We start from the raw sequence: 13408 nt of genomic DNA on the forward strand, positions 1-13408 counted from the left end.
CTCAATCGGATTCAGGTCAGGTGATTGACTTGGCCATTGCAAAACAGTCCACTTCTTTCCCTTCAAAAACTCTTTGGTTGCTTTTGCAGTATGCTTTGGGTTGTTGTCCACCTGCACTGTGAAGCGCCGTCCAATGAGTTTTGAAGCATTTGTCTGAATATGAGCAGATAATATTGCCCGAAACACTTCAGAATTCATTGTGCTGCTTTTGTCAGCAGTCACATCATCAATAAATACAAGAGAACAAGTTCCACTGGCAGCCATACATGCCCACGCCATGACACTTCCACCACAATGCTTCACTGATGAAGTGGTATGCTTAGGATCATGAGCAGTTCCTTTCCTTCTCCATACTCTTCTCTTCCCATCACTCTGGTACAAGTTGATGTTGGTCTCATCTGTCCATAGGATGTTGTTCCAGAACTGCGACGGCTTTTTCAGATGTCGTTTGGCAAACTCTAATCTGGCCTGCCTGTTTTTGGGGCTCACCAAAGGTTTACATCTTGTGGTGAACCCTCTGTATTCACACTGGTGGAGTCTTCTCTTGATTGTTGACTCTGACGCACATACACCTGCCTCCTAGAGAGTGTTCTTGATCTGGCCAACTGTTGTGAAGGGTGTTTTCTTCACCAGGGAAAGGATTCTTTGGTCATCCACCACAGTTGTGTCCCGTGGTCTTCCTAGTTTTTTGGTGTTGCTGAGCTCACCAGTGCGTTCCTTCTTTTAGGGAATGTTCTAAACAGTTGTTTTGGCCACGCCTGATGTTTTTGCAATCTCTCTGATGGGTTTGTTTTGTTTTTTCAGCCTAATGATGGCTTGCTTCACTGGTAGTGACAGCTCTTTGGATCTCATCCTGGCAGTTGACAGCAACAGGTTCAAAAAGCAAACAGCACACTTGAAATGAACTCTGGACCTTTTATTTGTTCATTGTAATTGGGGTAATGAGGGAATAACACACACCTGGCCATGGAACAGCTGAGAAGCCAATTGTCCCATTACTTTTGGTCCCTTAAGAAGTGGGAGGCACATATACAAACTGTCATAATTCCTATACTGTTCACCTGATTTGGATGTAAATACCCTCAAATAAAAGCTGGCAGTCTGCAGTTAAAGCACATCTTGTTCGTTTCATTTGGAATCCATTGTGGTTGTGTATAGAGCCAAAAATGTTAGAATTGTGTCGATGTCCCAATATTTATGGACCTGACTGTATATTTATCTCATTTTGAACATTACTTTCTCTGTGTGTGGACCTAACCGTGAGCTGTAGCATGCAGAGATGGGCAGTAACGCGTTACTTGTAACGCATTACTTGTAACGCATTACTTGTAACGCGTTACTGTAATCCGATTACTTTTTTCAAGTAACGAGTAAAGTAAGGGATTACTATTGCAAAAACGGTAATTAGATTACCGCTACGTTCCCGTAGGAACGCTGCGTTACTGTGTTACTAAAACCGTGATTTTTTTTGCGAGAGTGTCTCATGACAGTGACGTAAGCGAGTGCGACGTTCATGACAACAGCTGTGTGCAGATCAACAATGGACAATATATCGAGTGCGGGAGAGAGTATGAGCATGCAGTGTTTAAAGCGTGGAAGTACTGACCTTACTTTGAGTTTGATAAAAAGTGACAAAAACATTAGTGTCCGCTGTTCACTGCGTGGGAAGAAAACTTCTTTTTACAGCGAAACCCCCCCAAACATCCAAGTAAGCACCGAGTGCGCTACCACGTAATGGGAAATTCACAGAGAAACTCACGGATTCTTCCACTGACCGCTGCGGCACACCTGCACCAGGGCAAACCTCCGCCTACCCCAATCCTGCTTTACAGGTGAAAATAGAGCAACAGGACCGCTAGTCTTTGATTTTATTTATTTTCTGCTGTGTTTCACTTGCATCTATTTGAAAGAGTGAGTGTAAACACAAAAAAAAATATTTTATTTTATGTGCTGGAATGTGCAGAAAATAGGTTTAAATGTTAAATATGTCTGTGAAGGTTCTCAGTCATCCAGGTCATCGTAGTCTAAGGAGTTTGCAAAGAAAAGCGTCTGGACTTCTTAAAGTTGCTTGAAGACGTTTCACCTCTCATCCGAGAAGCTTCTTCAGTTCTAAGGTCAAATGGCCGAGAGTCCCAGATTTAAACCCAGTGGGAGTATCCCCCCAAAGAGGGACAAAGGACCCCCTGGTGATCCTCTAATCACATGAGCCAAGGTGTGAAAGCGGATCACCAGGGGGTCCTTTGTCCCTCTTTGGGGGGATACTCCCACTGGGTTTAAATCTGGGACTCTCGGCCATTTGACCTTAGAACTGAAGAAGCTTCTCGGATGAGAGGTGAAACGTCTTCAAGCAACTTTAAGAAGTCCAGACGCTTTTCTTTGCAAACTCCTTTGACTTTAAATGTTAAACAAATTTCTTCCAGTCAGAGAATGTTGCAGATAATTAAATTTTTGCTTGATGCATAAAGTTATCTTATTCAGGGTCCCTTCCCTCTGGGGAAACAAATTATTATTATATTAATATAATAATAGACACATTTATAGAGAACAGGAGATGTGGTTCAAACTTCCTGAATGACCACTGTAAGGTTTTCTTATATATCATATATAGTATGGGTTAGAACACATAATTCTACCTGCATACCATGTACAAAAGGAGGTTAATGTGCCTTTGATGGTACAAAATTCTCTTCTTATCAAGATGCTTTTGGGGTAATATAATCTGGGAGAATCCAAGAGAGTCACCAGAAGGTGGCAGTCCCATCTTCTCAGGTTTTAAAGCCGACCAGGTTAGAGCAGGCTCTCTAAATCACCTCTGTAGTAAAAGTTATTCATCTTTGGAATCCATCTCCAGTATAGAGTCATAACAGGCATAGACTGTGGGGTGCATGTATGTCTTAATGGGGCTCACACTCTGATGTCAGAGTTGTACTGAGCCCTATACTGGCTGTCTGTAGAAGGAAGCCTATTCAAGGTCACAACAGATACAATGTGATGCAAATGTTGCCCATCTGAACAAGCAAAATTCCTTCATTTTAAAATTGTCATAAAGTTTGGGAAGATATATAGAAGAGGATTATTTTAAATCAGTGCTCTGTAAATATTTTCTGTCACTGACTTCTGCAAGACTGCCGTGTGGTAAAATCACAGCCGGGCTGTGGGTTTGGACGTCGTTGGCTTCTATGGGGGGTTGGAGAGCTGTTTGAATGGTTTTCCTACCTGATAGTCAGGTTTGTTGTTTCTGTTGAACTGACAGTTCTACAAGCCTGTAGCAGCTGTGGCTCTCAGTGAATGTACACACTCTGTGTTTCCTGTGATGAAGATGATGATGAATGCTTGATTCATCATCAGCATGCACTTTTCTTCATGGTGCAGACTGAATAGATTGCATCATGAAGAAAAGCATGTCTGTATCACATTTCAGGGATTTTGTTTGCGTCACCACTTTTCATGCATCGTGCTTGTTGCAGCAGAATCCTGCATTATGTAACCATGTTCAGCAGTGCAGCTGTTAGGCTGCTCTAGAGCTGGGCTGTGCTGACACTATGTTGCATCAGGTGTGAGGATAAAAATAAAAAACATTCAGCTCAACAGTAGAACAGATCACAGAGATCTAACATTACCTGGGGTGGTTTTCCTGCAGACTGCTGCTCTGTTTGTGAGATAAAAACAGTTTGTGGAGGTTAATATGCTGCAGGTGTCACAGTGTCATGCAGATCCTGTTTAAGCAAAAGGAAAATATCCTGAAATTAATTAACAGGCTGCCTTCTAGAAATAATGATCAAATCTTTACAGGTTTTCAGAAATATGTTATCCAACTTTAAACACTTTACAATCATTTGGCACTAAGATCAAATGTTTTAGAAATACATTACTGTGCTGCAGCGGTACAGTCAGTGAACGTTCTCATATGCCTGTGTTAGTATCACTTCAATCACATCCTAAATAACTTTGCTCCTCAATACTCAGTACAACCGACCAATCCCTTTATCCTCTATGATCCTCTTCATTGTCTCTGACACTGACATCTCTTTTTCAGGAGGGGTGTGTACGTTATGCAGGTAATGAAACAATGGAAACAAGTTTGTTTGATTGAAGGTTTTAATATGTTCTACAAGACTGGAGCTTCATACAGTGGCTTGCAAAAGTATTCGGCCCCCTTGAACTTTCCCACATTTTGTCACATTACAGCCACAAACATGAGTCAGTTTTATTGGAATTCCACGTGAAAGACCAATACAAAGTGGTGTACACGTGAGAAGTGGAACGAAAATCATACATGACTCCAAACATTTTTTACAAATAAATAACTGCAAAGTGGGGTGTGCGTAATTATTCAGCCCCCTTTGGTCTGAGTGCAGTCAGTTGCCCATAGACGTTGCCTGATGAGTGCTAATGACTAAAAAGAGTGCACCTGTGTGTAATCTAATGTCAGTACAAATACAGCTGCTCTGTGACGGCCTCAGAGGTTGTCTAAGAGAATATTGGGAGCAACAACACCATGAAGTCCAAAGAACACACCAGACAGGTCAGGGATCAACTTATTGAGAAATTTAAAGCAGGCTTAGGCTACAAAAAGATTTCCCAAGCCTTGAACATCCCACGGAGCACTGTTCAAGCCATCATTCAGAAATGGAAGGAGTATGGCACAACTGTAAACCTACCAAGACAAGGCCGTCCACCTAAACTCACAGGCCGAACAAGGAGAGCACTGATCAGAAATGCAGCCAAGAGGCCCATGGTGACTCTGGACGAGCTGCAGAGATCTACAGCTCAGGTGGGGGAATCTGTCCATAGGACAACTATTAGTCGTGCACTGCACAAAGTTGGCCTTTATGGAAGAGTGGCAAGAAGAAAGCCATTGTTAACAGAAAACCATAAGAAGTCCCGTTTGCAGTTTGCCACAAGCCATGTGGGGGACACAGCAAACATGTGGAAGAAGGTGCTCTGTTCAGATGAGACCAAAATGGAACATTTTGGCCAAAATGCAAAACGCTATGTGTGGCGGAAAACTAACACTGCACATCACTCTGAACACACCATCCCCACTGTCAAATATGGTGGTGGCAGCATCATGCTCTGGGGGTGCTTCTCTTCAGCAGGGACAGGGAAGCTGGTCAGAGTTGGTGGGAAGATGGATGGAGCCAAATACAGGGCAATCTTGGAAGAAAACCTCTTGGAGTCTGCAAAAGACTTGAGACTGGGGCGGAGGTTCACCTTCCAGCAGGACAACGACCCTAAACATAAAGCCAGGGCAACAATGGAATGGTTTAACACAAAACATATCCATGTGTTAGAATGGCCCAGTCAAAGTCCAGATCTAAATCCAATCCAGAATCTGTGGCAAGATCTGAAAACTGCTGTTCACAAACGCTGTCCATCTAATCTGACTGAGCTGGAGTTGCAGTTATTTATTTGTAAAAAATGTTTGGAATCATGTCTGATTTTCGTTCCACTTCTCACGTGTACACCACTTTGTATTGGTCTTTCACGTGGAATTCCAATGAAATTGATTCATGTTTGTGGCTGTAATGTGACAAAATGTGGAAAAGTTCAAGGGGGCCGAATACTTTTGCAAGCCACTGTACTTTTTGTAGCTCGTTCTATTCACAGTCAACAAATATTTGAAGCTGGTGTTTCCACGTTCAGTGAGAGTGAGTGGTGCAGGCGGACCTGACACCTGAAGCAAAGCTCAGAGGTAAGTGGCCATGTTTGGAAATAAAAACCTCTCAGAAGGCCTTGGGAGGAAAAACAGTCTGCTCTCTTCTGTTTGCTAAAATACACCATCACACTCTTTAATAAAGATGCAATAAGGAGTGAGAAACGAATCACCTGTTATGAAATGAAGTGTGAGACAGAGCACCCCTTCTTTGTGTGGTGATGGCTCCCTCTGTGGTAGAGTATCATTTCCTGTTCCTGTTACACACACACACACACACACACACACACAGTTGTGTTTTTGTGTAGCCAATTTAATTAAAAACTCATAGATAACATCTTATTTCATAGTGTGATCTTCACATTCTTTAACCAAAGCACACTATCTGGTGATTCACCTGCTGATTGTGTTTACAGTATTCACTCACTGTGTCGTTAGGGATTCACTAGCTCCCCTGTTACCTCTCCCCCTGCAGATTGTCCCGAGCAGCCAGTAAAACAGGCTGAGGAGGAAGCACAGTCCTAAACAGAAGCCCCTGGCACACCACCAGCCTGTTCGTGTGTGTAATCCCCACTCAGCGACACACCGGCTGAGGAACAAACTCTGGTAATCGGCACATCTGTTCTGACACAAGTCCCAAAATGTTGATGACTGAGCATGCATCAAGACACTAGAGACACCGGCAACCATAGTCAACTGTCTTCCAGGGGCCAGAGCAGGCGACACTGAGGGAAATTTAAAACTGCTGGCTAAGGGTAAACGTAAATTCAGTAAAATCATAATTCACGTCGGCAGTAATGACACCCGGTTACGTCAGTCGGAGGTCACTAAAATCAATATTGAATCGGTGTGTAACTTTGCCAAAACAATGTGGAACTCTGTAGTTTTCTCTGGTCCCCTCCCCAATCAGACCAGGAGTGACATGTTTAGCCGCATGTTCTCCTTAAACTGCTGGCTGTCTGAGTGGTGTCCAAAAAATAATTTCTAGATAATTAGGAAACTTCTGGGGAAAACGCAGTTTTGTTAGGAAAGATGGCATCCATCCCAATTTGAATTTGGTCAGTTTTATTAAACCACCCAAAACATGACTGTCCAGTGTTGGGAACAGGAAGCAGAAAGACATGTAATCTGTTATTAGACTCAATTGGCTTCTTTCAAAATGTAAAAGAGCCCACCCACCACAGTAATGAGACTCTAGATCACAGGTGTCGAAGTCCAGGCCTCGAGGGCCGGTGTCCTGCAGGTTTTAGATGTGTCCTTGATCCAACACAGCTGATTCAAATGGCTAAATGACCTCCTCAACATGTCTTGAAGTTCTCCAGATGCCTGCTAATGAACTAATCATTTGATTCAGGTGTGTTGACCCAGGGTGAGATCTAAAACCTGCAGGACACCGGCCCTCGAGGCCTGGACTTCGACACCCCTGCTCTAGATCTTTTTTTGACATCTGGCATAGAAACTGAACATTTAACAGTTTTTGTGAAAACCCTGTTTTGTCTTTTCTGGACTGCAAAGCAGTGGGGAACAGATCGCAGACACACTACATGTCCTTCTATAAGCTCATTAGATGGAGACTAAATAGTGTCTCACTAATTTAGAGAAAACTGTAGCCTCCGTAAAGCCAGAACATCTTACTATTCATCACAGATTGAAGAAAATAAGAACAACCCCAGGTTTCTCTTCAGCACTGTAGCCAGGCTGACAGTCAGAGCTCTGTTGAGCCAACCATCCCTTTAACGCTAACTAGTAATGACTTCATGAATTTCTTCACAAATAAAATTTTAACCAGTAGAGAAACTTTTACTATTGCTTTACCTAAAGTGTATCATGTATTGAATTGTGTGATTTTGTCTGTTCACACAGCTCTCTCTTAGTTGTTTTTTTCACTTGTTTGATACGTATGCTTGGATTCTTTCTGTTTTCAAGATTGAACAGTCACATGCGTAGTTATACAAGTACAACGCGCAGTGAAATGTATCCTGACACGCTCCTCGACTGTGCAAAAGGGGAGAGAAGAACATTATATACATTAAGTGAATATATACATGGGGAGCACTATGTGCAGCAAGTGGGTGAATTGTGTACATTAAATGAATTAAATAAAATAGACAATCTGAAATTTTTAAATTAAAAATCTGAAATGTACATTGTTGTTAAAGTGTCTAGAAGAGAGTCCTGTCTCAGTCACGTGTGTGTGTGTGTGTGTGTGTGTGATTGTGTGTGTGTGTGTGTGTGTGTGCGTGTGCGTGTGTGTTATGGTTTAGGGCCCGGGTAGCTTGGGGATAGAAGCTTCTCTTCAGTTTCTCTCTCCTTGCCTGGATGGTGTAGAACCTTCTGCCTGACTGCAGAAGTTTGAGCAGTTTGTTGCCAGGATGGGACGGGTCCCTCAGTATCTGAGCTGCTCTGGTCCAGCAACTCCTGGTGTAGATGTCCTGAAGGGGGGGAGCAGTCCTGCAGCAGCGCTCTGCTGTGCGGATCACTCTCTGAAGAGTTTTTTGGTCCTTAACACAGCTGTTCCCAAACCAGGATGAGATGTCCTGTGTGAGGATGCTCTCCACAGCACCTGTATAGACGACTGGCGAGACCCTGAACTTCCTCAGTTGTCGTAGGGGGTACAGGCGCTTTAAGGCTAAAGGGTGGCCCAATGAACAGTCTGGTACAATCAGTGTTACAAAGGAGCAATTTGTGGGAGCATGGAGACACCAGCAGAGGGAGACTCCACCATTCTTTCCTCAAGAAACACCTTCACACTGGCTTTGGGAAATTTTTATCAGTATGTGTCCTGTCCTACCAGACGGGATAAAATCTTGGACCTTTGTTATGGATCGGTGAAGAATACTTATAAATCCCTCCCACTTCCTCCGCTGGACTGTTGTTATATGGTCAGAAGAATCTGTGCTTACTTTGCAGGAATGTTTTACAGTTTTTGCCCGTTGCTTGAACACTATAAACCCATGCTTAGACTAAAGTAACACAACTTGAAGCTTTTGTTACCATACCCCAAACACATGTACCCATACCTTAAACAAAAGCGCTGCTTTGCACTCTAGTTGCAATTATGCAACACACTTACTCCTTTATGCAACACACATGGTCCTGCATACTACACTCTATTTCATACATAGCCAACTACAAAAAGCCCTCAGTTTAGCCATTTCAAGAACTTTGCAAGCATGGATGGAGGGAGAGCAAGAGGAAGAGGAGGAGGAGGTCGAAGAGGCCATGCACGGACCCATATTTCTGATGATATAAGAGCAACTTTGGTGGACCATGTCATCAACCATGGCCTGACTATGAGGGAAGCTGGGCAGAGAGTCCACCCACATCTAAGCTGCTTCACAGTGGCATCTGTAATAAGAACATTCCGACTAGAAAACAGGTATGTCGTCACGTCTCTACCTTCTACTCTGCTCAGATGGTTTTTATAGCACTGTTCTACAGTATATCACATTACCATATCAAGTGTACAGGGTATTGCAGGGTGCTAATGCTCCTTTTGCAGCCAAAGTGGTAGTTTTTGTGAAACATACCATGATTACTTATATTGAAGTACAGTGTTGTACAGTGGATGATACAGTATATACAGTAAAGTACTGTAAGAAAAATAAGCAAACCGATGACAATATGTGGTTGTATGTCTCTAGAATGACTCGAAGACCTTCTGAGGGAGGACGCCAACGCCTGTTCACACAACAGCAGGAACTTGCCGTTGTGGACCTAGTGAGGGCAGACAATGCCATCCGTCTCCACCAGCTACGAAAGAAAATACTTGCAGACAGGCAAGTGTTCAACAACATAAACCATGTGAGCATCACCACCATCAGACGCATCTTGGGAAAACACAGCATCACCATGAAGCAGCTCTACAGAGTCGGATTTGAGAGGAACAGTGACAGGGTCAAAGGACTTCGAGCTGAATATGTACGGGTAAGTGTAACTGTCCTTTACATTTACAATACAGTATTGGTGAAATCCAGTAGCAGCTGAATATGTACCATATCAGTACCACATGGATCCATTCTGAGAGCTACACAGGTACCTGTGTGATGGGGTGAGGGTTCTGTATGTGTAGCACTGTAGTACAGTAATATGTTCTTCTTTTTTTTTTTTTTTACAGAGAATCTTGGCCATGGATGGAGCTGCACAGCCTCATGAATTCATTTTTATTGATGAAGCTGGATTCGACCTGTGCAAAACAAGACGACGGGGTCGTAATGTAATTGGCCAAAGGGCAATTGTGCACGTCCCAGGGCAGCGCGGGGGAAATATCACATTGTGTGCTGCCATAAGCCTTCGAGGGCTTCTGCATCATCATGCAAAACTAGGTCCATACAATAGCCAACATATACTCACATTTCTAGATGTTCTCCATAATATAGTTGTACAGAACAGACCAGATCAGCCCAGGTTTGTGGTGATATGGGATAATGTCAGTTTCCATCGGGCTGCTCTGGTCCAGGCCTGGTTCTCCAACCACAATCAACTTGAAGTGGTATACTTGCCCCCTTACTCACCATTTTTAAACCCTATAGAGGAATTTTTTTCAGCTTGGAGATGGCGTGTATATGACCGCCAACCACATGCCCGCATGCCTCTTCTGCAGGCAATGGAACAGGCCTGCGGCGACATTCAGGTGACAGCAATCCATGGATGGTTTCGACATGCAAGGGGATATTTTCCCCGGTGCCTAGCGGGAGAAGACATTGCTTGCGATGTCGATGAGGTCCTGTGGCCAGACCCCAACAGACGGCGGGATCCATGAGCCCACGTATGCACAATTGTCAAGATTTTTTGTGTTTACAGTATAGTGTTTTTTCTATTACTGTATTATGTTTTGTTTTTTTTGCTTTATCTGACTTCATGCTACTGCAATGTACAGTGCTGCAATGTACAATATTGAGTAGGCCTATTTGCTTTTTTGGTTGTTTGAAAATGTGTCTCCTGAAAATATGCCTTCTGAATAAACAATGAAAATCAAAGACTGCAGTGTTTTATATAAAGTAGACTAGTGTGTTCCCCCTGATCTGACAGTGTTTGTATATGATGCAAGTATGTGTCATTTTGTCAACAGAGTTACATTTTGACAAAGGAATGTTAGGTTTTGATAGCAGAGTTTAGGTTTTGAGAGTAGAGTTTCAATTTGGCACAGATGTGAATGGTATATTTCCCAGTGTTGTGTCATGTTTACTTGTGTTTAGAGTTTTGGCACAATGAGCGAAGTTTTGCAAAATGTGTTCAAGCAACGGGCAAAAACTGTAAACGTACAGATTGGGAAGTTTTTATCTAATCTTGTGGAGATGATCTTTGGTGGATGTTACTAGCTCATATGCAGTTTTTTGTAAAGACATGATTATACCCCTAATCCTGTTAAAGTGTACCTTAACAATAAGCCACGGGTCACCAAAAGCATTAAATCCTGTTTAAGGAAAAAGAAACTGGCTTTTTTAAAGAGGGGGCTGTTACTAACTTTCATGCAGCCACCAAAGACCTGAAAACCAAAATCCTGAAAGCAAAACAGAGCTACAAAAACCTTCTTGAAAGCAAATTGGCTGCAAAAAAATTTGGGGTCTGTCTGGACTTGTATGAAAACCACAGCAGGGCTTTAAAATCCCCAGAGCAGCAGTCAGATCAACTCAGACGGGTTTAATTCAGACAGAGATTTTGCAAATGCTTTGAATATGTTTTATTATCATTTTAGTTCTTCTGATTTTAACGAGGATATTTTGGAACTGAAACAGAAACTGAAACATACTCAGCACTTTATCACTGTACTCAGTGATGTCCAAAAGGCCGAGCTGTGTCCTCATAACATTAGTGGCCGCCTAATTAAACCTTGTGCTAAAGAACTCAGTCCTATATTTCAGGTTATTTTGAATAAATACTTGCAAATACAACATGTGCCCTCTCTTTGGACAGAAGCTGTTGTGGTTCCTGTCACCAAATCTAGTCGTCCAAAGTTTCTAAATGACTTCAGGCCTGTTGTAATGGAAGTATTTGAAAAAATCTTCAGAAATGGAAGAGACTGAACACGAGCTGGATCCACTGCAGTTTGTATAGTGGCCCAATAGAGGACTCTACTTACCCTGATTCTCAAACACGTAGAGAGTAAAACTTCAGTTCATCGATTTGTCCTCTGCTAATACAATACAGCTCCATATTTAAATCAAAAGACTTTTAAATCAGGAAAATCCTGGTGGGAATAAATGGGGTTCTGACCCAGTGTTCTCCTCCACAGGTGAGTCACAGTCCTGTTCAGCCTCCCTGTACTCTAAACAGAGGATGGCTTTAACAGTTATTTAAAATGGTCTCCTTCCTCGGGGGTGAATTCCAGCTTCTTTCCTCAGGACGGAGGTTTCCAGCTCCAAGATGCAGGACAAAGCGTTATAAACCAGCTTTGTCCTGCTGCTGTCACTGAACTCAATAAGAATTGTTTTGATTTGATTCATTTTGTTGAATTATCAAATATGTGTTTGTCAGGTTTCATTGTGTGTGTTTTGTGAAGAGATGAAAATGCTGTCATTTTTCTGCAAAGCTAATTTACCTTTAGGTATAAATAAAGTAACCTTAACACGGTCTCTGCCACGGCCTTCATGGGTCTGGAACTAAAAAATATCTGGACAGATGAAACCAAGATTCAGTTTTATAGACAAGGACACCACACCATCTGTTTAATTTCTAATTGCTGCTATCTGTCAGTCTAGTTTTAAATATCCTACGAACCACAAGTAAGTCTGCAGTCTGAGGGCAAAGTGGAGAGATACAGTACCACAAGGTCATTAAGATAAGATGGGGCCTGATTATTTAAGACCTTGTATGTGAGGAGCAGGATTTTGAATTCTGGATTTAACAGGAAGCCAATGAAGGGAAGCCAAAACAGGAGAAATCTGCTCTCTCTTTCTGGTCCCTGTCAGGACTCTTGCTGCAGCATTTTGGATTAACTGAAGACTTTTCAGGGAGTTTTTAGGACTTCCTGATAATAATGATTTACAGTAGTCCAGCCTGGAAGTAATAAATGCATGAACTAGTTTTTCAGCATCACTAAGAGACAGGATATTTGTAACTTTAGAGATGTTGGACAAATGGAAGAAAGCAGTCTTACATATTTGTTTAATATGTGCGTTGATGATGCTGTCATCAAAGGTGCTTCAAATTCTGACCTGAGCTGATGACAGTACTTCCTACTCTGTAGTTTTGAACTGGAAACCAAATGCTAATGATGCTGCTTTGTATCTAATGGATGTGTAGGTACTAGTTGGTACACTTTAGCCACGGGGGTGAATTTCAAACAAGTGTGGTAACACGAGAACGTCTTTGCATGAGCAAAGAGACGACTAACCCCACCCCTCTTCCTCAGTCTCTTAAGAGCTCCACATAAAAAAGATCAGTGGAGTCTTGTACAAAGTGGATTAATCAGTTCAGTCAGTGACATCGTCAGAGGAAGGGTGACAGAGATCTATACTATATTTAAACAACTTCACAAGTCAGGAGCAGGAAGACATTAATCTTTGACTTTATCTGTACATCATCAGCACTCTCAGTGCTACATGTTCCCATTTAAACACAGGAAAGTCATTCATGTGCGACACTGCTCCAGAGCCTGATGACACAGAAGTGGGCATCACCTCAGCTTGTGGCCTGCACAAAATGAAATGAACTTTAACAGGCAGCATGTCTAAACTGAAATCACACACCGGATCACGATGAACTGAATATTCACGCTGAAAATCTTTATTGATATGCATTTTAATTTGC

This window comes from Pelmatolapia mariae, linkage group LG20 (genome assembly GCF_036321145.2).
Source record: "Pelmatolapia mariae isolate MD_Pm_ZW linkage group LG20, Pm_UMD_F_2, whole genome shotgun sequence".
NCBI classification, from domain to species: domain Eukaryota; kingdom Metazoa; phylum Chordata; class Actinopteri; order Cichliformes; family Cichlidae; genus Pelmatolapia; species Pelmatolapia mariae.